The following is a 21,664-nucleotide window of genomic DNA, read 5'->3' as shown; positions in this document are numbered from 1 at the left end:
TCTCATTCATTCCACATCCGTTCAGCAAACATTTGCTGAGCGCCTCTAAGACGGTGAGCGCCAAGAGAGTATCAGTTTTGCATATACACATTTACAGGAGGCGGGGTGGATGGAGCGGATTCATGGATGGAGAGAGAAAGCGAGAGACTGGAAGGCAGGAGTGGGACGTCATCAGAGGCTTGACTTGAATGATAGGCAGGACTTTACTGGGTGGCAGGAAGGAGTTGCCCTTGGGACATGGGGCCTTGACCTCCTCCTGTATGTCTCCTCCTGGGTGTGTGTGCAGGTGACTGGATGGAGGGGACTGAGAAAGCTTTGGGAAGGGAGCAGAGTGCTGAAGCTAGACTCGTCAGGACACTTCTGCGAGGCTGCCTCCTTCCCCACAGCTTTGAAACAAGTGTGAGCTCAGAGGAGTGGCACACTCACTCATTCATTCATTCAGTTGGCATTTACGAAGTGCCTCCTGTGCACCAGGCACTGTACTTGGCACTTGGGATTAATCCATGAACAAAGAGTCAATTGACATTGCTCTGGCTCAAGGTATCGGGAAGTCCTTTCCCTGAGATCTGGAGATATTCGTGTTCACCCTCCAAGGTAAAGGCAGAGATCTTAGAATCAGAATTGGCTTTCGGTGTCATGAGTCCAAGCCCAGACACAGAGCTAGGTGACTTCAGGGGGTCCTTCACATGTCTGGGAGTCCATGATAAGCTCAAACAAAACTATTCTACCCAGATAGGTCCTGTCTGCACCCCAAATCTCCGACAGAGTGCTCCCTGCCCCTGGACCCATGCCCTTATAGCTATGAGGTATGCCCCACACACAGGATGAGCCCTGAGAATACGCCATGCCTGCGTGAAAGGCCCTTCATGAGCCGCATGTCAGTCAGGACTCGTGTTGCCAATGACAGAAACCCAATTTGAACTCACTGAAGCCAAAAGGGGATTGACTCACTCACAGAATCCAAAAGAAGACTGGATGACCAAACTGAGGAAAGACAGGATGCAGCAGGGTCTCAGAACAACAGGAACCAGAAATGGACCAGAACCTTCTTCCCCCATCTCTCTTGACTTGACTCTGGAGGGCCTGGGGATCCAGGTAGAGGGGGCAGCAGTGGGTTCTGGTGCACCGTTCATCCACGCAGCCACATGTATCAGCCCCAACAAGGAAATCTGGAAAACCTCTGCTCACTGCATGTGGGACATCTCCCTTCTTCTAAGCATCCTCCATCCTCTAGAAGTTTCTGTTCTACTTGCTCACACCACTAGACTCCTGCAGATGCTGCCACGTTTTTAGAAGACTCCATTTCTCTTGCCTTGGTTGCCTGCTTGGAGAGTGGGAGTGGGAAGGCACCTGATCAGCTTCCCTACACATTGGGCCAGCGTGTGCACCTGTTCCTGCAGTGCCCAGGCTGCCCAAAAAATGTCGATGCAAATGACCCATGATCAATCTATAAATCAAAATCGGGGTGAATTTATTATGAGCCAGATCTGATGACTAGCTCGGGGCCCTCCTTCTCTAAGGAAAGAAGGGCACCAAAGAGGCGGACATTGACAGAGGGTTATATACCATCAAAGAGCATGTATCACATATGACAGGAAGGTCCCTTTTACAACAGTCACGAGATTGCTTTCCTGGCACAGTAATTTGGTGAACACAGCAGGTCAGAGGTCTCAAGGTGGGTGGTCACAAGGTGAGTGCAGCACGTCAGCAATCAACCCTTAGATTAGGGAGAGATGCTTATCCTTAAGGAAATGCCCATGTAGGGGAAGCTACATCCTTATCTTTAAGGCATTGTTCTTGTCTTTCGGACATAGTAAATGCTTAAAGCAAATATACAATGCATGCTCAACGGCCATGTCAGGCCCTTTTGGAAAAACATAAATTCAGGCCGAATTAGTTTTACACCAAATGGCTTCCTCATATACTCCAATATATCCTATTGCTTGTCATTTATTTATCAACAGGAACTCTACCTCCTTCTTTGTCCTGCTCAGCTTGGCTGCTTAAAATACAGATTTCCCATGTCACTCTCCTGCTCAGGGACAACAATGGCTCCCACTGCTGCCCACTCTGTCTGGATCCCCAGGCCCTCCAGAGTCAAGCACCAGACCAGGCCCCTCAGCCCTACGTCCCCACAGCTCCTCCATCACTCACTCATGCCCCACTTGACACCCTGCTTCCTGACATGTCCTCTCCTCTGTCCTCCACCTGCCCCATCCCGCCTGTCACTCGGGCACCTGATGGCCGCCCCCTCCTCAGGAAGTTGATCTCTATATGTTCTCACCGCCTTGTGATCCCCCACCTCTAGCCTCCCGAACTCTTCACCTAATTAAAGGCTAGACTGGGCAAGGCCGCCTCATGATCCTCACCTTGAAGTTCTCACACATGGTGATGGGAATACCACTTTCCTGAAACTTAAAATTGAGTTGGGAAAATAAGATTCTCTTTACTGGGTCCTTTTCTCCCACCTTTGCCTCCAACAATTAGCATGAGTTCAGCATAGACCCTTTGAGCAGTTATGTAGCTCGATCACAGGTTAGAGGGCAAAATTCAAGAAGATAAGAAGACGCTATTTGAAAAACAGATGCAGATAAAGAGATTTCCCTTCTCTAGAAATGGCTAATACACAGCACACATGCCACTGACGTCCCCTATATCACCTGTGGCAGACATCACCAATGGATGTTTTCTCCAATGAGCTTGGACCCAGCCTCAGGATCTATAGGCATGACCAGTCAACTGGAGCTGACAAATGAAGTGAAACTCATTTGTCAACCGTGGTATAGTAAAAAAACATATTTGGTCTTTGTCTGCATTCCTGGCACAGAGCTTCAAAAACTCTTAGATTTCCTAAATCATAGGAGCGTCTTTTGTTATTCATAACAAACACCTTTCGTTCATACCTGAGTTTATGCTAATGAGATAACCCATAGTGGGCTCTTAGATAGTTTCAAGAGAGATGCTGTCCACACCAGAAAGCATGTGATTAGAAGGCTGGAACTTTCAGCCTCATCTCAACTTCCAGGGAGAAGAAGGGGAGCTGGACATTGAGTTCAATCACCTAGCCAATGATTTAATCAATTGTGCCTACTGAATGCAACCCCAAACAAAAACTAGAAAACACAGCTCAGACAGCCTCCAGGTTGGTGAACATACTAATGTGCAGGGAGGGTGGCGTACAGGATTCCTTGAGGAAAGAGCTTGGAAGCCTGCAACCCCCACCAGAGACTCACCCTATATATCTCTTCATCTGGCTGTTCACTTGTATCCTTGTAATAAAATGATAATTGTAAGTATAGCACTCTCCTGAGTTCTGGGAGTCGTTCTAACAAATTATTGAGAGCGAGGAGGTCATGGGATCCCGAATTTGTAGTTGGCTGAGCAGAGGCAGGTAGCTTGGGGATACCTGAGATTTGTGGTGTCTGAAGTTGGGGGCAGCCTTGTGAGACCAAATGTTTAACTTATGGGGCCTGTGCTAGCTCCAGGTAGTTAGTCTCAGAATTGAGTTGAATTATAGGACACTCAGTTGGTGTCAGCAAGTTGGTGTTGGAAAATTCCAACTCCACCCCATACAGTGCTCTCAGATTTGTCTAGTAAGGAACCTCTAAAGACACAATAGAGTGGCCCACAGAGACTGAGAGCAAGGATCAGCATCTTTGACCCAGGCCAAATCCAGCCCACCACCTGTTTTTGTAAATAAAGTTTTATTGGAACACAGCCAGCAATGCCCACTACTTTACATGTTGTCTATGGCTGCTTTCAAGTTACTATAGCAGAGCTGAGTAGTTGCAACAGAGACTGTATAGCCTGCTAAGCCTAAAATATTTACTATTTCACCCTTTACAGGAAAAGTTTGCGACCCCTGACCCAGAGCAGGAGGAGATGTTATCTAAGCCAACTTTATAACCCCTAAATCCCTTTCAAGTCTTCATGTTTTATTTTAAAGACTCAGGTGAATGTTTCATTCTCTTCTGTTTTATATGTCTATGTAGACACGTTTCACATAAAAGTAATTTTTAAATTACCACCAGTCAAGTAAATATACCAAGAAGATGCTCCGCATTTTAAAGATGCTCCAAATTTGGGTCAAACCACAGTTTAGGAGCTACCACCCACAACAACAAATTCTATTTGCTTGATGAGTGGGAGTTATTCTTCATTTTCCAATAAGTTTGTGAGTCCAGGATGGAAGATAGAGTGCTGGCACGAGGCTGAGGCTGAGGGTGTTAGAAGTTTAGGCACACATCAGTAGCTTCCCACTTAAGGTTCTTCTAGAAAAAAAATTAGGAAGGACAAGCAGATCCAAACTGCAAGTTTAAGCCCTGACTCAGACATTCATTTTCTATGTGAGCATGAGCAAGTCAGTTGTCCTCTCGAGGCTTCTCTGATGGTCTCTAAGGGCTTCTCAGACGCTGCTGTTCTTGACATCCAAGGTGTTGGGTCCAGATAGGGCATCTTCTGTTGAGTTCCGTGGATCTTTGAGATGTTGCCACTTATGTGTTCTCATGAAAATCATTTTCAAACTGTGTCCTGTGGGACCTAGGGTTTCCACAAACTTTAAAAGACTACTGGGGTAGAAGGTGGGGTCCACGTGAGTGGGATCCCAAGTCCAGCAAACCTTAACCATGATATTCCCTATCATGTGCTTTATAGTTTGAGAAAAGGGATGTGCTGGTAAAATAAGGTTTGAAAATCATAGGTGTAAATGACTCACTCAAACTCAAACACTTATGGGGACAGACAGGTAATAGAAATGAACAAATCATGCCAGATATGGACAAAAGGGAGTAGTGAGGCCTGTGGCAAATTGCCTAAAAAGAGCAGGTGCCCTGAGATCTAGCCATGTGGGACAACAAATTTCAAGTATGCCCAATTCTTCCCATTTTTCAGTAAATCTGGAATTGTATGCGACATTTCCCAATTATTAAGATGTGCAAGTCAAACAGATTCATATCTGTGAATGAGATGTGGCCAATGGAGTCAGTCTGCAATTCCGGGCTTGGGCATTGACTTTGAGAAAACTCAGCCATGAAGGGATGCTATTTCCTTGAATTCATTCATAGGACAATATGGGGCAGCAGGAAGACCCACCAAAAAGACAGGCATTCCAGTCCTTGAGCTGGCCATTACTAGCTGTGTGAACTCGGATAAGGCTCTGAACCATCTTAGCGAGTTTCTATACAATTGCGAAGACAATAGCACTTTCCAGGTGAGTATCAGGAGGGAAGAACAAAGGACACTGCAGGTGACAGCACCTCCTGGCACATGTGGCCCAGGATGGGCACACACAAAGGGTGTGTTTAGTCTTCTCCTTTGCTGGGCAGAGAAAGACTGCTCAATATGAATGGTACAGAGGCATGGGGGGGGGGGGGGGCGGGGCTTTCCAGGTCAGCCACAGGGGTGCTGCCAGCCCAGAAAGCCCAGCCCCACTACTAAGAGGGATGAGAAATGACTACCTCCCATCTCTGCCCTTCAGTGCACAGATGAGATGTGTGAACCCATCAGAGAGGAGCTGGGCACCAGGGCCCACGGCTGTCTGGTGGGATCATCAATAAGATAGATGCTCCTAATGGTTCCAAGAAGGATCATACAGCTACTCATTATCAGGGGTTGAAATAGCTAATTATTCGTTTCTCTGCAGCTGTCACTCGCCATGCCCATCCAAACCATGGGGCCCCACAGCAGTCCTTTCTCCCATGGCCAACAGGGGGCTGCGAGCACGCATGGCCGGCCTCGGGGCTGGGGGCAAAGTCTTCTTCCTGCATTAAATACTTATTAAAGTTGATTAGAACTCAATGCACCATAAAATCTCTTTCAAGTCAGTGAAATGCCTTTGGCTACAATTTTTTTCCCCTCAATTCTATCCAAAAGGAACTCCCAAGCTCTCAGAGAGTATTGGAAAAATTAGATGAGGGTGGAGGAGGAGAAGTGTGGCGCTGCAGATTGGGAGGAGGGGAGGTGGTTTAGAACAGTTACAGGAGCAGATAGCAATGCCTGGAATGAGGGGCATCCGGGACAAAAAGAGAGTGTGGATTCAGGCGGGTAGGAAGGCTGTGGGATACACGTATTTTTAGAAATACTATTATCCTGGACCTAAAAATATGAGACATGGCTTTCTTTAAGAGCGATCTAGGTCCTATTTACATTTCAGAGCAAACAGCATATTGTTTTCATCAGGGGGAAATAAGCACTCCTGTTTACCTTATGTTTCCTTCAAAATATTTGCATTTCAAAGCCTTCTGAGCTTTAAGTTTCAGAGCTGTTCAAAACATGGCACCTGGGCTTCTCCCAGATGGACTGAGTTTACAGCGGAAATCCATACCACCCAGCCAGGATGGCACCCCAAAAACAGGCAGCGACCCCTTTAAGGCCTATGACGCATCCCCAGGAGCGCCGCAGCTGGGACCAAAGCTGCTGGCCAGATGAGAGATGCAAGCACCAGGCAGCCCAGGCACAAAGCTTCTGTGTGGGTTCTGCGAGTCTTCCTCTCGTGGGGTTTTTTTCATCCTCATTGTGGACTCTGGATGAGGGAGGAGATGCTGGTCATCACAGAACCTTGGGGGTCTGTCCTGGAGAAAGATGGAACAGGCAGCCCTGGAGCCCTCCAGAGAGGTTACAAAGGAAGCCAGACTGAAGGGGCAGAGCAGCAATCCCAAGGCCAGAGGGCTGGACCAAAAGACGTCAACTACCTCGTCTTGCTTCAAAACTTTCATTCATTCATTCAACAAACAACTCCTGAGGGCCTACTATATGCTGGGCCTCACAATGATGAACAAACCAATCAGAGCTAAGGTTACTAGAATCTTACTCTGTGCCAGGAGTGTTCTTAGCTGCATATTAGAATTGACTAGGGAGCCTTTAAAAATTCCAAAGCCCAAGCCACTCCTCTGACTAGTTAGATCTGATTCTTTGCAGGTGGGGCCGGCACCATTAATTTTTAAAACTACTCTTGTGATTCCAGGGCACAGCCAAGTTTGACAACCAGTGTTCTAAGTGCTCCACATATATGAACTCATTGAATTCTCAAACAACCTTCTGAGGCAGGTAAGAACTATTATCCCCTTTTTAATAACGAAGTACAGAGATGTTAATTCAGCCAGAGCAGAGGAGTGGAGCCAGGATCTGAACTCAGGTGTCAGGCTCCAGCCACTGCACTCCCAACAGCTCTACTGTAGTATCCCCTGGTACCAGTTGCTGTCCTCACCAAGAGTGCTCTGGAGAGAAGCTGGTGGAGAATTGAATGCAGGGTCCAAAGCAGAAGCACATAGTGGAGCAACGTGGAAGGCACCATGGGTTATCCAGACACCAGCCATTCCCAACTCATCTTTACCTGCCTCCCACTCACATAGGCTGAAAAGCCAGACTCCCTGTCCCAGCCTCCCTTGCAGCTAGGGTTCTGGCCAAGGAGATGCCATAGGAAGGTGGCCTGGACACTGCTGGGAAGGGAACAAGACAGGTGGGTGAGGAGTGCTTCTTTCACCTTTCCAAGCCAGCCTCATCCATCTACCTGGGATGTTGCTGTGGGAGGATGTGTCATCTGGAGCCACTGAAGCCATCTTGTGACCATCAGGAAACAGCTGAGAAAATAACAAAGACAGTGATTAAGGCTGTAGAAGCAACCATTAAACAGCCCCCCCTCTAGATTTCTCATTAAGGAGATAACTAAAAAGTCTTCCTTGCTTTCAGGTATTCAGTTACTTGCACCTGCATCAATTAGAATGAGACTCGACTGTGATTAATGGACAGCCCCCAAACACAGTGGTTTATGCAAGATAGAAGCTTATTTCTCTTTCATGTGAAAGAAATCTGAAGATAAACAGTCCAGAATGATAGCGAAGCTTTAAAGTCATCAGAGAGCCAAGCATCTTTTCTCTTGCTGCCTGCTATTCTTAGCATGTGACTTCCACTCACATGGATCAAAGATGGCTGCCCAAGCTCCAGGCATCATGTTTACATTCCAGCCGTCATGAAGGAAGAGGAGAGGTAGAAGAAGAATGCACTCATCCTTTAAAAAACGCTTCCCAGAAGCTCTTCTGTTTATGTCTCATTGACTAGAATTTAGTGACATGGCTAGATCTGGCTGCAAGAGACATTGGGAATGATATTTATTCTGCGTAGCCATGAGCTTAGCCAAATGGAGAGATCCCATTGATCAGAAAGAAAGGAAGGATGTCTGGGAGCAGTAAGCAGCCGCTGCCGTACAGCCGAGGCCAACCTAATAAACCCAGGTGGTCTGCTGACGCTTGGATGAGGAAAGGCTCACGGATGACTTCCCTGATGAAGAAGGAAGAGGACTTCACAGTGAGCCAGGCCAAAGGACAGGAGAACCGCATTCCAGACAGAAGCAACAGCTTGGGCAAAGGCATAGAAGTGAGAGAAAACTTGGTATGTTTGGAGAACTGAAAGAAATTCTGTGGCCAGATGACAAAAGTACAGTTGGTAAGAGGGAGGCAGGAGAGGCAACAGGAGCTGGAGGGTGCAGGCCCCTTTTACCACGTGGTGGAACTTGGGCTCTATTCTATAAGCAATAGAGACCCATGGGAAAGTGTTCAGCAGGAAGTGGCATGACCAGGGTTGCACTGGGGAAACTCATTCTGTTTTCCCAGGGTGGAGGATGCATTAGACTGCAGGAAGGTAAACCTGAATGGAGGGAGACCCAGTGAGAGGCTCCTGGAGGCCAAGAAACAGGTGATATTGGCTTGAAGCGACACAGTGGCAGGTCCTGTCTCACAATGGATGGTGTCAAGGAGAGACTCAGAGGGTTTGTCTGTAGTGAGATTCCAAGCTTGCACCAGAATCTAAAACCAGGCACTGCTTCCTTCATTGAGAAAGTCCTACCACAGAATCTTATAGAGAGAGAGATGATCAGCTGCATTAAACCTGTGCTTAGTGTTGTATTTGCTTTATACACTAATGCGAGCTCCTTCCTTCTTTGTGGACCATTAACAGTTTGCAGACCAGCACTCTGTGGACCACACTTTGAACATCACTGGTTTCAAGGCAAGAGGACCCTGAATTCCTAATATAAGGCTTCCCTCTTGGACTGGGGAAAAGGCTGATTTCTCTGTGTCTGATGCAAACCTTGCAATTTCTTAATTGCTCCAATGTCTGGTGCCAACCCAACACACCACTCCAGAGGTTACCTGTGGCCCTTGGCAGAAAGACAGCTGCTGACTAGCCTGTCCAGGAGTGACAAGCCCCTAGGTGACCAGCCTGTGAAAGGAGGCTGGCCTGGGGTCCCCCACCACCCACGTGGAGTCCCGGGGACTTACAAAGCCTCTCCCGCCAACCTCTTTCCAGGAACAATGTGACTGCCTTGGGGAAGGCAGAGGGAGAAAACTTCCCCAAGTTCACTTCCTGGATAGAGGCCAATGTGAGCTGTGGGATTAACTCCTGCAGAGCATCTCAGTTCTTAGGCCATTCTAACAGGAAATAATGAAAGTGTCCTAGGAAGTCAGCCAGCAAGCAAGAGCTGCCCTCAGCCTGAGGGGCTCCCCCAGCCCAGGACCAGGCCACTTTGAACACCACACTTCCCACCTGGACTGAGACTGTGCATACCAATGCCCCCTCCCCACTGAGAGGTCTTTGAGGATAGTGTCTGTGCCCATCATCTCAGCTTCCCCAACACCCTTCACCCACCTGGCCCAGAGTGTGGCCAGAAGTATCGCTCTCACGTGCCATGCACTCTTCAAGCAACTTTGCACGTATTAACTCACTTAATACTGGTCCCCAAGAAGTACTTGCTGAGCCAATTTGTTGATTCACCTCAAAGCATCAGTGATTAAAGGTTTTGCCTTCGAGGACTCAACAGCTTGGTCCACACACCCTTCCAGGGAGGGCCAGTGTACGAGAGAGAGCTTCAAGGAGAGGAAGTCCCTGATGTGAGCTCAGAAATAGAGGCAACCAGGTCCTCAAGCAGAGGTTCATCCCCGTGTCAGCACAGGCTGCACTGGAACATCCCGGTGGCCAATTTAACTGTCAAGGTATCTGGGTGAGGGGCTCCAGACCCTTTAGGCAGGACTCCAAGGAGAGGTGGGGCCTGGAGATCCCACTGGAGCATAGGGGACAGACTCTCAGAGCAGGCTCTTCCAAGAGCATGCAACCTTGAGCTGCTCATTGGACAGATGGCAAATCTGAAGCCAAGAGGGGACAAGTAACCCAAGGTGACAAATAAGACCCAAGATGACACCGAGGATGGTAGGGCTGAGGCCAAGTATTGTCCCCAGCACACTGCCCATCTTCATGCATGGCTTCTCCACAGTGCCTAGAACAGCGCTACACAAGGAAGGAGCTGGCACAGTTCTGCTGAATACAAGGCCTACACGCTGGACTCAGCCCCTCGCTGGGGCCCTTTGGTGGTACTGACCAAGGAGTAAGGCTGGGGTGTCCGTGATTCTTCCAAATACCACCCTGAGAAATCAGGTCAGTGTCTAGGAAGCAAGCCAAGGGACATCAGAGGGCAAGGCCAGCCACCCTCCCAGCTGGCTGATCCCTCAGTCAGAGGCCAAGGCACCCACCCCCAACCTGGTCTCTCGGTCCCTCTGCTGTAGGGGAGAGCCAGCCCTGGGCACTTCCACCCTGGCTAGGTGAGCCCAGCCCTCCACCCAGTCCCTCTTCTCCAGCGTCACATTTTATGTAAAGGAGATTGGGACTTAGGAGGGGTGGGCAGCCAGTCACAGGCCAGAGAGGCAGTGAACGAAATTCTTTGTTTAAGAAAGGCGTGAGGCGCGGGTCTGCAAGCCCGGGAGAAGCATGTCATTTTGCTGGAAATGCGATTTTCCCTAACAAGGACAGAATTCTACATGACATGTTGAAAAGTGTATCTCTTTGAGAAGCTGCTCTGTATCTCAGAGGCATCGCCAGTACAGAACCATGTAATGTGGCAGTTGCCATGGCAACGCCTCATTTTCCATAGACAGGAAAATCAGAGTGGCTAAGTCGATTGAGAGGCCCCAAACAACGTCTCAAGAGCAGGCTGAGATGTGGCACAGGCTTCACGGTGCCTGGGGTGCTCTTTGGAGGTCTTGGGGCCACCTTATATATGCTTCATGGCCAATCTCCAGGAGAACATGGAGTACCTCCTCCTCTTTTGTCAGAGGCTTGGAGATTACAGAATAGAATCTGCCCAAGGCCACCAGGCAAGGCAGTGACAGGGCCAGGGTGACCAGGCAATACCCACAGCTCAGGTGACATTGGCCTCCATCCTCCTGCCCACCAGCGTCCTTTTCTACCGTTGATTCTGCGTCATTCCCCTGTTGTCCCGAAGACAGACATTGCCCCTTAGCACCAGCTGAGTTAGATGAAAACGTGTCCCCAGCATCTATTCCCACGTGGATACACGTGTTCACAGTGTGAGCTCTCTGATAGCAGGCCACACAACGTAGGTGCTCCATCCATGGGTGCAGTAACATTCTACACACCCAAACCTACCCCGGGGATCCCTTAAGCTCAGGGGCCATAACTCTGTCAACCCACAGCCTGGCACACTGTCTTGCAAGGAGTGAATGTGCATGGATGTGACACCTTGAACTCAGCACACACACACACACACACACACACCCCCCCCACATGCTGCCACCAAGGCTCTGGCCCCGCTCACCAGCATTATGCCCGTACTTCACCAGGCATCAGCGCGTGAGGCAGGGTAGCCCCTCTCCCTGCTACGCATGGTGCTGTGCAGTGCGCGGGGGTGGGGGCAGGATGCTCAGAGGGAATCAGCTCAACTGGGACTTGGAGCCCACAGAAGAACCCTTACCCCTGTGGATTCCTGAGTCAACACAGGTTGGCCCCGGGGTCCTCTCCACTCTCCAAATTTCAGTGTCCTTGGCATTCAGGGCTCCCTCACATATCTGTTGGTTGTGTACGTCACCCGCCTCCCTCCCAGGAGGTGGCTGGCAGCTAGCGTAGGGGCAGGAACAAGAAAAGCGCCCACCCTGTTCCTTCATCTCCAAACACGAGTTAGCATGGGGGACTGGGGAGTTACGGTGGGGGAGAGGCACGTGCCCCTTTTCAACTTCCCAGAGGAAAAATTTTATGAAACTGTCAGAGATGTAATAGAACTGTCAGAAGTACAGGAAATCAGCTACACAGATTACAAAAACATATGTCAGGGACCTATTGGTTTCATGACAGTGTGAAAATCACAATTTTTCTGTCAAGATAGAAAATAGAAACAGAGAAAAGCCAGGAGCACTTTAGCATATACCAGCTAACAGTGGCAAGTCTGACCCACTGTCATGGGGAGAGGCCCCCAGGAGCAGGAACAAGTGATCTGGGCTCCCCTACCCCCAGGAAAAGCATCCGGGGGCCTTTAGTACCCTCTGTCTGAGAAGGTAGAACTGCATTCCTTTCACGCCACGTCAGCTCCTCCCCTTGCCCCCACCTCCACCCAGTGGCTGTCCTCCCAGGACAGGCCTTTCATGCTTCAGAGAATCCCAGACAGTGACCAGGTCACATGTTGGCCTGGCTGCCCAGCAGTGGAAGAGTCAGCCACAACCCAGGCCTCCTTACTTTTCCCTTGTGAGGTCATGAGAAAGCCAGTGTGGGCCCCTGGGGAGTGTGGGAGGAGGGTGGGGCAGGGGGAGGGAAGCCACAGTGGTATAAAGGTTACCCGCAGGTCCCTTGGCCTCCAGCTGCTGTGCGTGGGGGCTCTGGAGTCCTCTTTTCTCTAAGGAGCTTTGCATCCCAAGCCAGCAAGCTATGCAATGTTTCCTGGGGTTGTAACCAGAGTCTGAGTGGAAGCGTTCTCCTGGCAGTTACAGCCCAGAGAAGGTGAGAGATTTTGGTTGACAGTGTAGAAACACCTCACAGGACTGGGAAATGCAGAGACACACTTTGTGGTCAGACAGACCTGGGTTCAAATCTCAGACCCGGAGTCCGTGTGTCCTGGCCAAAGCATTTGACATCTCTGAGCCCCAATCTCCTCGAATGTTCATGGAGATGAGAGCACTTCCCTTTCGGATCTGCCAGGAGGGTTTTATGAGATGGCAGATGTACGCTCAGGTTCCCAGCAAGTGCTCGCTCCATGCCTAACCCCTTCAGCAACCAGCTGGGCCAGCCCCCAGCTCTGCACACCACGCAGTGTTGACAAGCATTTTACATCTAGAACTTTGCTGGCCATTTGTCCCCTCTTCTGTAAAATGGAAACCACAGACAGTTCCACCCTCAGGCTTTCCCCTGAAGCCAGAATGAACTCCCTCAGGTCCTGAAGCTCTTCCTGCTGGCGTTAGACCAGCCTTCCGGAAATCAGACTCAGAGACAGGATTCAGCTGGCCGGGGATTTATCAGGGAAACCCCCTTGTGAGAGACTGTGGGGAGGGAGTTAGGCAAGGCTGGGCGAGCCATCAGACCCCAGTGCTGGTCGGACCATGAGGAAAGGAGACAAGGCGGCACCACGCAGGCTAAGGAAGATTTGGCAAAACCGAAGCCTGTGGTCAGAACACGTCCCTTGTCTCCTGGGACATCCCTGCCACACTTGGTCACAGACACAGCTATGGAGGTCAGAGCAAAGCGGCTGGGGCCCGGGGTGCCAGGGTGGGTTCTTCCCGGGAGGGAGGAGTGGGAGCCCCTCTTCACCACCCTTACAGCACCCCTCCCACACGTGCCCCTTTTCCTGCAACACTCTCCTCCCCTCTTGGCTTGACTAATCCCAGCTTGTCCGGTGAGTTTCGCAGCAGACGTCCCTTCCTCCAGTTAGCCTTCTCTGATCTCTGCCCCCTTGCCTATCCTGGCATCCCTGCCTTGTGCTGCAATGGCATGAGGAATCCTTGTCTTCCAGGTATGCTGAGTCCTGCTCGTGGTTGTGCCACAACTCCTGTCCTCCTGGGGCTGGCCACTGTGCCAGAGCTCATGAATATTGCTGAATGGTGAGGACAAATAAATGACCCAGGGTCTGGCAAGAATATTTGAATTTGGGAGTGCTGATTCTAGAACCCCTCACTTGTCCCACTGTGAAGCCCCCTCACAAAGGGGGGATATGCAGATTGCTAATAACAGGAAGGGCACAGGCACCAACCACTCAGAATGACTGTAGACATGGGTAGATAGTTGCCCTGCCTCTGCCTGAGCCCAAATCCAGAGCGCTGGGCTCCATGCGCTCGTGCACCAGAAAGGAGACAGGTACTCAGGACCCTTCCTGATGCTGGCTCAGAAAAGATAGGTGTCCCCATCAATGAGCTGGGAGGCACTTAGAGTCACCAAGCATCACCCTAAAGGGATATCTGGCTCATCTCCTTGACAGTCCTTGCTGCTGTGCCAAGGGTGAGTGAGTTAACAGCTGGCTGAGATGTCTATCCCCTTATCTTCTAAATGGCCAGAGCAGGCCCAGGGGCATCTGGAGCCCCCAGGCTGGTCTCTCCTGCCTATAAGCAGCCTTGCCTGCTGACCCTGGTATACTGTAAAAAGTTTATTCTTCTCTATGTGCCATGACATTACAAAAAGGTCAGGAGGTACCAGTTCTAGTTCAACCCCATTATACAGATGAGGAAACTAAGGCCCAAGAAGAGAAAGGACACTTTCTGGAATGAGAAGCTCTGGGTCCTTGTCCCAGGGCCACTGGTGGGTCCACCATCTCTGAACACCTCAGCTCTGCTCCTACTAACCTCAACCCCTTGTTGGCTCCAGATCCATCTGGGCCTTCATCCCTAAAGCAGCTCTCCTCCTGCCGCCGGGGCCTGGAGCTCCTGAGGCCCTCCTGACGGCCTCTGCAGAGAGTGAGCTCGTCTCTCCGGCAGCTGTCTCTACCTTCTCTGATTCCCTCTCATTGGAGAAGGTATCATGCCGGAGTAGGATGTTCAGCTAATAAATATGTATGCAGGATTTTTATTACTTAATAGTTGTAAGGTTAATCGTCGTGGTGAACGCCTATATTTAATGTGTCAGTGGAGCTGCAAAATGCCAACTGAACGGCTTTACCACACATTAGTTCTACTCGTGAATCTACAAATAGGAACCTTGTCAGAAAAGTATTCAAACCAAGATCAGTATTGATTTTGGTCCTCAGGAAAGGCACTGGACTGTGACAGTTTAAAATGATAAATGTCTAGAGAATTATTTGCCCATATTGATAAAAAGAAGCAGATATAAAGCTGACAGTCTCAGAGGCATCGCCACTGAGTGAGGGCAGCACATCTAACATTGTTAGGGCTCAGAGCTAATCTCCCCTTTGACACGGAGAAGATCCTGTCGGATCTGACCCTGCCCTGAGACTCGGCTTGTAATCGCAAAGGAGGCCCTCTCTGAGGTGTTCAGTGCGTGGGCTCCTGCCCGGACCATCCTCTCCGAGGTGTTCAGTGCGCGGGCTCCTGCCCGGACCACCCTCTCCGTGTTTTGGAAGGTAGCATTCTGCAGGGACTTGAGGGTCTCTCATTTCATCACTCCCCTCCTGCCGTGGCTCAGAAAGCAAGAAGGGAGAACTCAGCCTGGCCTTAGTGCTCTTGGCCCAAATGTCACCACCGCCCTCCCAGCCTCATCACTCAAGGCTCGCCCCTGGAACCTCTGTGCTGGGAAGCCTGGTGGGTTGCAGCTCTGTGACTGCCCCTCAGAGGCTTGGCTCACACCGTTTCTCTCGGCTGGAATGCACCCCTATCCATTTTAGCTGTATGAAGCAGATGCCCTCTTCACGATAACTGGACCCCCGCGATTTCTTCATTCTCTACTCCAGGGCCACTGAGATATGAGCAAGAGCAGAGACTCATCAAGATTCTCTCCTTGACTAGAGTCCAGTCAGCCTCTTCTGAATTCACTTCCCGACTAGACCTCGACTTTTGGGCTTCTGCGTTCATGTCTGCATTGTCCAATTTTAGCAGGAATCCTGCTGGGTCAGTTTAATGGGAACCCCCCACCCTTGGGATCTGATCAGTTTCCCCATCCTCCACTGTCTCCCAGGTGAGATCTGATCACCTGACCTGCCTTCAGCAAGAATCCTGTTAGGTCAGTTTAGCTGAACCCACCTCACCCCTGAGGTTTCCTCTTAGTAATTTTCCATCCACTGACCCCTACCCTACTCCTTGGCTTGCAGTCCCACTTCTCCTTCTTGTACTCATCGTTGATCTCGCTCTCTCTCCCCTACTACAAAATATCATTGTAGGAGCCACCCCCACCACCGCCCCGAAAGAAGTCTGCCTTGCCCCCTTTCACAAGCAGCATGAGGGCACTTTCTGTAACACTGGACACCCCAGCTGAGAGAACACCCCCCCAGGCTCCCTGCCCTGCTGTATTGTTCTTCTGAGCCTGTTCCACCACCTCGTAGATACGTTGATATGCTGGTTAATTTTCATCTGTCTCTCTCAAACACACAGTAAAGACAGACACTTGGTTCATTTTGTTCATCACCTTGGAACAATGCCTGGCACGTGAAAGGTGCAAGATAAGTATTCGTTGAGTGAATGAATGAATGAGTCCTTCCAGAAGTCTTCCAAATACCCTCCAGCTCAGTGATTATCTATTCCTCTCGTCTCTTCAAACTGACTCAGGACCTTTCCAGTTCTCTCATCTCCCACTCCTCTGCTCAAAAACCTTCCATGGCTCCCTATGGCTTAAGGACCAGGTTTGAACTCCTCAGCTTGAACCACAAAACCATGCCCCACTTAGGGCCACTCCCCAAGCCCAAGATCTTTGCCTCTTCTGAATCTCAGGCTAGGTTTCCACTTCCTGCTTGCAGCCGAGGACCTGGCTGCCCTCCCTCTGCATAGCACCTCACGACTGATGTTTCTGATAGACATCCCTCTTGGTCCAAGTGTGGTTTAATGCTGTTTTGCCATCATGGATGGCTCCCAGTTATGCAGCCAAGGACCTGTCCTGCCCTGTCCTCACCCCAGGGCCTGAGCCAGCGCAGCAGAATCTAGCCCTTGTCTGAGCCCATTTGTTTCATGGGGACCTTAGTCGTGAGCCTGTCGCAGGCACTCATGTTCATGTATGTTTCCACCAAATGGTGTACCTGAGCACTATTTTAAAATACGCACTCATGGAGCCTTCTCCTTTCTGAATTTTCTGCTTTCCTTTTCCTGTCCCTGGTCTCTGTGTATCCTTGCTTCACAAGTGGATTGCTGCACAGCAGAAAGCAGAAGTTGCCTGAAGGACACCCTGGCTTTTGCTTCCACAAAGTATAAATCTGTTAGAAGAATATGGAGGATTTGCAGAGAAAGAAAGAGGGAGAACCAAGTTCTCAGCAGGAAGGAAGGGATCTCGGAAGAATCGTGAATGGGGAAGGATTTCTCCCCAAACCAAAAAGAGATTTCCCCAAGCTGGAGGGAGGAAAGCAATGAGAGCTGTTCCTCAAGGAGAGGGGCCCTGCCCACGGCTTCCTGGTGCTGCCCCCAGGGAACAAGTAAGAGCCCAGAGCAAGGGCTCCACCAGGCCTCATGGGGGTCATGGACCATGGGCAGCCCCAGAAAGGAGCCCGTGCCCTAGATGGTGCTGGAAGGTGGCTGCACCCTTCTGTGGATGGGGCCACGCAGGCAGGGCAAGTGGCAGGTCCTGAGGACCGGGGGTGATGAGCAGAGGGTCCTCCCTCTGATGTCTGGGCACGCTGGACTGTGCCCACATCTGGAAGGGAGAAGGACAACCTGGGAGAACTGAGGTGAGGGGCTCCTTCCCGCCCCCCAGGATGGGCTGTAGAGGCGGCCGTGAGCGCTAGGAAAGAGGGACAGGTGACATGCCTAAGCCAGTTAAGTGAGTGGACGAGGATTCACAACCATGGTAATGGTACTGCTGCCTCCCCCGCCAGACTAGTGCTCCTGAGAGCAGGCCGTCACTCCTTCCTCTCTGCCACTGCGTACCTGCCCAGGTTGGGCCCAAGAACGGGTGGGACTCTGCCACGTCCGAGGGCCAGCGCCCATGAACCGTGGGAGATGTTTCATGCCCACTTCCCATCCAGAAGAGACAGCGAGCATTCGTCACCAGGGGATCCCCAGGAAGAACAGAGGGATGAAGAAGGAAAGAGGTGGGCCACTGTGCCAGCCAGGGGGCAGCAGGCAGCCCGATGTCGCCATGCTCGCTCCAGGGCCTCCAACACCAGGGCGGCAGGGAGGAGAAGGGGCTGCTGCGGACCATCCTCCGCAGGGCCGTGGGCCCCAGTCCTACTCAGCATACTCACGTCTGCCACCTAAAGCTTCTCCTTTGAGCCTTGGGGAAGATCTTGACATTGCCCAGAGCAGGAGTCCCTGAAGAGGCCTTGAGAGATCCCAGAGTCAGACAACTCACAGTACAACTCTGGTGCTACGGCCCAGAGAGGGCAAGCTGCTCACTCAGCATCACACGGTGGCTTAGCAGACCTGAGATGCAGGCCAAGGGTCTTGCCTCCCAAGAAGTTATTCCTTCTAGCACCCCAACATCTCACAGGAGTGTGTTTGGGCCTCCATGGAACTGTCAGACTTCCACAGCCGAATAGTTAGCTCATCAAATAACCGCCAAGGGACACGTGGCTTCAGCTGCATGATGAGAACTGCACAGGGTGTCAGAGACTTGGGTTCCAGCACCTCTGGCACTTCCCCTTTGTGGGCCTCCAGGACTCAGCAGGCTGGTTTTCTCAAGTAGGAAGGGAGGGTCATGGACTAGGTCAAAGTAAATATCAGGGCAGCGTGGGGAGCACTGTAAGAAAAGAGTTTGGACTCCCACATGCCTGCTCCCACCAAGCAGCTTGCTTTCAAATGTCTGTCATCTGGGGCCTCTGCTTAGAGTCACCCAGAAAGTTATCCCACTACTAGATAACATGCGACACTCCCCCGCCCCCATCCCAATGAGGCAAACTCCTTAAGAGGTCATACCGTGGCTCTGTGGGAGGAACTTCACATGGGCAAAGGACCCCCCAATAGCCTTTCACCAGGGACACTCCTAGCTTCTGAACTATCGACTAACCCAAGGCAAAGTTTTGAGAAGAGCCTTGGACAGCCAGTGCCTGTCACAGGCAACACAGGAGCTCTGCAGATGCTGCCGAGCCCTGTATGAGAGGTGGTGGTGCCGCCTGGGAAGAGACGTACCATCATTCCTTCTTAAGGGCCACATCCTGAGCCTTTGACCTGGTCAGAAACAGCTGCCTCAGCATCAGGCTGTGCCAGGAGCTGCTGCCAAGGAAAAGAGGCTAGGTGGAGTCCAGCAGAGACCAGAGAGAGAAATCTGGCCAGGCAGGTGCCACGAGGGAAATGGGCATTCCCATGGTCCTGGGTGATCAGATTAGCAAACTCACCTGGCCTTTCCTCAGCCTTCCCCAAGGCCTGACCTGAAACACAGATGGAGAGTCAGACAGGCAAAAGTTTCAAAGACCCCAAAGCTGGAACAAAGGGAGCCCTGGAGCCTGAAATGCCCAGAAAATTAGGTGGCAGAGATGATAAGTCTTGTCATCATGAGAGCATGTGGCCCTCACCCCAGGGGAAGACGGAGAGACAGCAGCAGGATCAGAGACAAATCATCAGGAGTCTTCAAGTGGCTGAGAGCAAGAAGTCAACAGCAGGAAGGCTGCAGCTGGGCTCCCTGATGGCTGAGGCAGTTGATGGACACTGGAGGAGGTGACTGAGGCTCACACAGGTCAGAGGCAGGGAGCTGGACACCCCGTCGGGACTGACAGTTGAGGTGGGGGGCCTGGAAGAACTCAGCCTGCTGGTGCAAGACCAGGAGAGCAAGCCCCCCTGAGCCACAGCCCCTCTGCCAGGAGCTTTCCTGAGGAAGCCCAGCCACCTGTGGGCCTGGGGCTCAGGCTTCAGTCGGCTGGCCTCCAGCCCCATCACTGCTTTTTAGGGCTATACTTGCTCCATCTGTGTCTGACCCTTGGATCAGCACACTCCCTCAAGTCTCACTCCCTATCTGCACGGACCCAACTATTTTCCTGAAGGGAGATCAGCAAAAGAAAGTGAGTTACAAAACACCCCTTAAAAGGGGTGATCAAATATGATTTTCTGAATCTAGAGCCATTGTCGCATCAAGCCCACAGAGCTTAAACAGCCTTGGAGGCCCGTGGGAGCCCAGCCCTTCCAGTAGCAGGGAACTGCTCTTCACCTCTCATCTTCCTTAGAACTCCGCAGGAAAGTCCATGAAAGCAACGCTCCCATGGTTGGAGTGAGGAGAGGGGTCTGACTCCTGCCTACCCCCTGTCCCTAACCCTGCTGTGGAACCCTGGGGTTCCACAGAACAAAGTTTGGAAACCAATGGCCTTATCCAATCCCCTCATTTTACAGATAGGAAAATGGAGTCACAGAGAAAAGGGGATTGATCAGGGCCACAGAGCCAGTCTGGATAAGAGTTTAGGACCTAGGACACAGTAGGAAGGGGAGAGTCCTGGGAATTCTTTTTCTAGTATCAGAAAACCATAGCCCATCAAATGTGTGGACAGAGGACCCAGTAGTCCCCAAACAATCCTGGGCAAGGCCCCTTCCTCTTGGAGAAGCTGAGCACTCTGTCTGGTACAGAAAAAGTCCTCTTGTTGCTGCAGGTGCTGCTCTTCCCCCACGAGGCTCCCTTCCTATATCCTTCCTTCCCTTTGCTTTCAAGACAGAGCAGGCCCAGCCCCAGACAGTCCCCGGACCCGGGCCAGCGCCCTCGCTCCCTGCTCATAGTTACCTTGTGATAGATGTTGGCGTTGCTGCTAAAGGTATCTGCTTGCAGGCTTTATGGTCATTTTCCAACAGTCCAGATCTTTTAAACTCTCTTGTGGGAGCAGGTTAAGAAGATTATGCAGATGGATGGACCCTGGTGCAATATTATGTCAAGGATGGAGATGTAGGGGCTACAGACAGGCCCAATTACCACCAAGAGGAGGCTGCCACTGCCAGTGCAAGACGGAGAAGCTGCGCAGAACCCTGGGCTCCTAGAGCATCACGTGCGCACATACACACACTCACTCACACGCTCACTCCTCCCCAGCCTCTCTAGTGAGTTGTCTGGCTACAGTCGGACTCTGTTCCCATGGAAACCTGAAATGTCAGCCACATCTGTTGGGATGCCAGGAAGGCACAGGTCTGCAGGGAGGAAAGGAAGACCTGCTCCCAAGGTTGCTTGATGGGGATGGGAGGACTAAGTCAGATGCAGAAGTGGACCCCCAAAGGACAGCCCAAAGAGTGGCCTGAAGGGACCAGCATGCTCTGGTCAATCCCTGACAAGGGTGAGGTCAGCACATAGAGGTGTTGACACTGCAGTCCTGGGCACCTCCTAGAGAGGGTCATACACTTGGCTATGTGCTTCCCTGCAGACAAAGCAAGGAGGAAGAAACACTTGCATACAGACTCACTTCCACCAGATAAAAAGAAACTTCCCATGATCAACCCTCCTTTTCCCGGTTCTAGGAGGGAGAGAAATGCCCCTCCACAATCCCCATGGCAGCACCTCTCCTACAAGAGGCACAGTAACCAGCTTATTAGGGCTGGTTCTGCCTTCAGCACAAGCCAATGCATAACGCCAAAGTGGAGCTCAATGAGGCAATTCTGCCCGGAATGGAGCAGGCAGCAAGGGAAGGGATAGCCTGACTGGAAATCAGGGCAGAGCACAGGCACTCCTGCGGCACAAGCGGACAGCACAGCCTTCAAGCAATCCTCCAGGAACAGCGTTTCCTCTCCTCCAGACTGCAGAGAGCTTGCAGTTGTCATCTCTGAAAGGAGCCAGCAGGGCAATCTCATGTGCCGACAAGCAATCGAGAATATGCTCTCGTATCCACAAGCAGAGAGTCCAAATTACCTGT

General features: G+C 51.1%; 1 long non-coding RNA gene across 1 annotated transcript; it reads right to left on the bottom strand.

Moving 5' to 3' along the window:
• Positions 1–3,687: 3,687 nt before the first annotated feature.
• LOC111774358 (uncharacterized) lies at positions 3,688–20,791 on the bottom strand. Its single transcript, XR_011423435.1, has 2 exons — positions 20,551–20,791; positions 3,688–7,577 (listed from the first exon to the last, which is right to left on the bottom strand). It is a non-coding gene; the product is annotated as an uncharacterized lncRNA (long non-coding RNA).
• Between the last annotated feature and the right edge of the window lie 873 nt (positions 20,792–21,664).

This window comes from Equus caballus, chromosome 1, assembly GCF_041296265.1.
Source record: "Equus caballus isolate H_3958 breed thoroughbred chromosome 1, TB-T2T, whole genome shotgun sequence".
Lineage (NCBI taxonomy): Eukaryota > Metazoa > Chordata > Mammalia > Perissodactyla > Equidae > Equus > Equus caballus.
Note: the sequence above shows the minus strand (reverse complement) of the source record. Positions and strands in the feature narration are given on the sequence as shown.